Below are 4,094 nucleotides of genomic sequence, written 5' to 3' on the forward strand. Positions count from 1 at the left end.
ACATGGTTTAGTGGGCATGGTGGTGTTGGGTTGACAGTTGGACTCGATGATCTTAGAGGTCTTTTCCAACCTTAATGATTCTATGATTCTATGATTCTATGAAATGTCTAACATACAGATTTTTGCTAAAGAGCTTTAGGTTTTCTAAGAGTTTGTTTAACAGTTATTCATAGTATACAGATTCCAGTTGCTATGCTTTATGCATTTTATAATACATTCCCATCTCTCAATACTATTTACAATATTTAACTAAGAAAATCTATGACAATCCCTCCCTGAACTTGACTGAGAGCTATTAACACCTATTTATAATTGTATTTTACATGCAATTTCCTTTATGTTTAACTTTCAGTGTAATGCTAAATAAAATTAGATACTCAGCGCTGCTTCAAAGAATTAATCTGAGAGTAAGTAAGAAAAAAAAGTAATAAAACACTGCTTTAGTATTCCCTAATTCTCTCTCATACATAGAGACTTTTTAAATTAGGTTAATTAGGCAAAGCTGCTAATATAAACACATTTCAGCACCTGAAGTTTCATGAATCGTATTTTGTTCCTTTTTTCACTCACTAGCTCTGGGAAATAGGAGCTAAATCATCAGTAACAAAGTCCACGCGTGTTAGATTTCGCAAGCCTGCAAAAGCCAGCCGGAAGTCATGCAAATGTTGGTGTGCAATACTAGTAGATACCCTATCTATTTTGAAATTTGACCTTGTAAGAAAGGAAAAGAGCAAGTGGAACAGAATGGGATACATGATCTCACTTATATCAAGAAGTGTAAGAAAGAGTCCTTGGATACAGTTATTAACACCTGTCACATCGTGGGTCTGTAAAAGTGGATCTGTTTTCTGTTAGAACTATTAATCATTGTAAACTGTTTTAGGCACAGTCACTAAAATAGAAATGCTAAGGTCCAGCCATTAAACTGATACGGAGACTCGGCAGCTTCATACTCAACAAATATTCTTGCAGGATCACAGACTTCATAGCAGTGAGTTATGGATCTCAGTTGTATGATAACACTCTTAAATAGAGAGTAGGAATTGTCTGCTTGGGGTCTTGGGGTTCTGAGTTATGGCCTCAGTCTCTTGTGTCCCTGCACAAGCAACTTGGTCTCATATTTTTACTAGAGGTCACAAAACAATGTCCTGCAAAGACAACCAAACTAAGTCTGATTAACTGGTCTGCATGGAGCTCTCTGTCAAGCTCTACTCTACATTATCATCTTTTTGCATACCTCTGCAATGAGGATATTGTGTTGATTCCTTTTCCTACCTATTTAGTAACTTGGTCACGTAGTCACATTAAGAAATCTCTCATTTCACAAGTGACTTCCCCGGCAAAGAAATGAATTTTTATAGTATATGTCACTAATCACCTAAATTAAATTTAGCAAGATGAAATTCCAGGGTGGCTTGAAGTCATCAAAACCCATGTTGCTATAGCACTGTCCTGCCCCCACCTCTACTGATAGCCACACATTTCTGTGTGCTCCCTGGCAGCAGCTTTGGTGCTCATATAAGTGAGTCGGGAGTGGTCAGGAAACTCATTTATCTGAGCATTAATTCTCTTTGGTTTTGTTTTTCTAAGTATGACACTTCTATGATATATTTTTGTGGTCAGGTAGTCTGGCTGACAGACGGCCAAGTCAGCTAAGTCAATCTCTCCAAATATAAAAAAACCTGCAATTAAAGGATACCATTTCACATGGAGATTATTTAATGGAAAATTAACCACCTGCTGCCAGTAAGCTTCTCATTGATTAACCTCCATGGAGAAAGTCATGGCTGCAGCACTGATTGCTGACATTGGTTGTGACTGAGCTCAGCAATAATACTGCTCTAAAGCCATGACAGCCTGGGTATTAGCAATAACAAAGGATTGTTAGTGATGTTGACAGCTGTTTCAGAGCAGAAATCTGTTTTAGGTGATAGTCAAAGGGGCTTAGATGGTGCTGCTTGTCAGGGGTATATAAACAAAGTTTAGAAGAAAACTGATTGTCTGGTAGCTATGTGAGGGTTCCGTAGCAGGTCAGTGCTGGAAAACAGGTTGCTAGCCATGAAACAGAATATTGTTTTGTTCGAAAGGTTAAAAGATGGCAGATGTTTTAGGTGGTGAATAACTTTACTTAAAGGTTATTCAAAACTAAAAGAAAATTTAATCTCTGTTCTTCTCATTTTACTTTAACAATAAAATCCAGTAAGACTTCAATTTTCCCTGAATGAAGAAATTACATTGCATGTGACCTCTTCCTGCTATCAGTTTCTTGCCCAGAAGTGGGCTGAGAGAGGTAACACACATTCTTTAGGACTATGATATTTGTAGAGTCACTTTGTTCTGAAAGGACCCTGTCAAACAATTACTACAGCAGCAGAATATGTTCATACGTACCATTCTGCCACCAGGAAGCTGCACTTGACCGCTGAGTATTCCTGCTTCAGCATTACTGTGTGGAAAAATAAACACATATTGAGTTTTGAGTGTTTTGGACCAAAGACCTCTGACAGACGTTAAGAAAGAGGGACAAGTCAGCAGAGAGATGTTACAGAATCCTGTATTAATTGTACGTCATTAGGTTCGTGGAGTTCAGTCTTAATGATACAATGGCTGCCTGATTACTTACACACTGTGCTGTTTGGCAACAGCACACAAAAGAGCTTACAGAGTAGAGGAATGTATTTGTGTGAGTATTTACGCTCCTGCTGTCTCAGGTTGGAAAACAGACAGGGTTAGTCCATCAATGGCTTTGCAGAAATGAAATAACCTTGCAGTTTGGCGGGGATGGAACACCTGGAAAATAGCCCTGCTGACAGTCAGAGAGCATTGCAACACAGCCTTACTGCTAGAATGTATACAAAAGATAGCATAATAAGAGCTGCAAAGATAATTCACACACACACACAGAAGTTAAATGGTTCCTGTTAAGAGAGAGTTTCATGTAATCTGTCATAAGAGTGCATGTTATTTCCTAGGGATCAAAAAAGATTATTTCAACGAGTTACTTTATTTTAACAAGAAAGATGATCATACCTCTCTCTCAGAATCTCCTGAAATGGACTCAGATCAACATCTTATTACAGCAAATGAGAACTGAACCAGAAATCCAGATCTCAGCCTGAAGGAAAAGGGTGTCCATGAACCTGAGAAGGCATCAAACCTTGTCTGGCATGAACATAAGGAACAAAAACAGGAGGAGAAGAAACATCCCAAGGTGAGCCAGGAGTCACAGGCAACATACTGTGGCACAATGCTGCACCAGAAACTGCCAGCATAGAGGCATAGAGCTCAGGACTTTCTTAGCACTAGAGACTGTGATAAAGCATCCATGTAAAAGCAAATGAGAGTAACCAGAGTATGGGCACCCTGTTTTGGAAGGCAGAAAGTTTACTAGCATAGGGCAGCTTGTGCTGTAAAGGCTTCCGGGCCCAAACACATGCTCTGGCTTGTTTAGTTTACAAATCTAGATGCTGCCAAAGTTTTGTGTCTCAACTAGTAACTGCTTTATTTTTTCCTCTCTAATTGTATCCTCCACGCCCCCTCTTCCAAGGTATTTACACTGCCTACACTCCTATTCCTAAATTTCACTGATTTGAACTAGAACTGGACATCTATGTACCTTGAAGAGGAAAGAATGAGAAGATTTTGGTGCTTATGGAAGCTGAGCAAGAGGTCAGCTGGACTATATGCTAGGAAAAACTGAACAGAAGGCTTGGGGTAAGACCTGCCACAGTTTGAGGTTCAGAAGTCCAGTAAGGAGCATGACTGAAGGGGTCCCAGCCAAGGCAGTACTTTCTTGCAGTAAACAAAGCACTTGTGCCGCCATACATTTTAGCCAAGAATAAAATCCCTCCTCTGACTCATACGAACATCTAACCAATATACAGACTGTGCAGCAAACATTAGGTTTTTTCCATCTTTCTTTTTCTGACTTACACACGTGGAACAATTTCAGGGGTAGAGACAGAGGGACCTCCAAGACCTCTCTCTCAGCATGCTTATAGACCAACTGCTAAAGAATTACCCTAGGAAGTGGTGGATAGAGAATCAAACCCTGGCTTCCAAACAGACCCACATAGTTTATGAGTTTGGGTCTC

Source organism: Aptenodytes forsteri, unplaced genomic scaffold (assembly GCF_000699145.1).
Source record: "Aptenodytes forsteri isolate BGI_AS27 unplaced genomic scaffold, ASM69914v1 Scaffold194, whole genome shotgun sequence".
NCBI lineage: Eukaryota > Metazoa > Chordata > Aves > Sphenisciformes > Spheniscidae > Aptenodytes > Aptenodytes forsteri.